Source organism: Orycteropus afer, unplaced genomic scaffold, assembly GCF_000298275.1.
Source record: "Orycteropus afer afer isolate SDZICR_OR568_19922 unplaced genomic scaffold, OryAfe1.0 scaffold00405, whole genome shotgun sequence".
Taxonomy (NCBI): domain Eukaryota; kingdom Metazoa; phylum Chordata; class Mammalia; order Tubulidentata; family Orycteropodidae; genus Orycteropus; species Orycteropus afer.
Genome location: NW_006921992.1, coordinates 2,248,201 through 2,249,276, shown reverse-complemented (window position 1 = coordinate 2,249,276; position 1,076 = coordinate 2,248,201).

Here is a 1,076-nt window from a genome sequence, read left to right as displayed (position 1 = left end):
TGTCCTCTCTGAGGCCAAGAAGCCACTGCAGTAAAAGGGACAGGAGTGGCAGCAGAGCCACTAGGTGGTGAGGAGGCAGACGTCTGATGCACATGGGTGAAACCCTTACTTGGGATCGCATGGGTGTGCAAGATGGCCACTCTGGGTCCCCAGCTGCCTCAACTGGACTCTTTCTCACTGTGCCACACCTGGGACCTGAAATGGAAGATGGGGAGGAGATAGTGTTGAGGAGGAGGGAGGGACAGGTTCTTGGCCTTCAGCTCTTCTTGGGCAGGGCTGTCTTTCAGGATCAAGGCATGCACCATCCTGAGTGCACACCTGCATTCTTCATGCAACTCACAGGATTCTTCCTTATGGCAGCAAGCTCACAGACGGCTTGCATTAGGCCATTAGGAAATGTAAGCTGATACTGTGGCATTACCTAAAGGGCAGTTCTTAGGTTCTGAACTAATTCAATAGTTTGTATCTGACATGAAGTAACTACACTACCAGTCATGTCTCTAAGGGGAACCGTAGCCCCAAAAGGTAGTACTTCTAGAATATCTCTAGGGAAGAAGAAAGAAAAATAAACACAGTATCTTTCTACAGATGTCAAGATTTCAAGAGGTGTTTAATGATCATTATTCCTTTATGTATTTTTGAAATTTCTGAAGCATACAATGTTTTCACAATTAAAAACATTAAGAGCATTTATTTCTCCATATGCACTTCATTTGACAAGGAACTTTTAGACATGATACCAAAAGGATGAACAACAGAAGACAGAACAGATGAACTGGAGCTCATCAAATTACAAGTTTGGAACTTCAAAGGCCTTCATCAACAAGGTGAAGGGACAACCTACAGAGTGGGAGAAAATATTTGGGAATCATATCATATTCTACCACTTGGGGGGGGAAGCTATTTTAAAAATGAGCAAAAAATAGTTTACCAAAGAAAATATACAAATGGCCAGTAAATGCATGAAAAGATGCTCAATGCCATCAGTCATTAGGGAACTCCACATCCAAAGCACAATGAATACCACCTCACCCCAACTAGGATGGCTACTATCAGAAAACAGAAAACAACAAGAA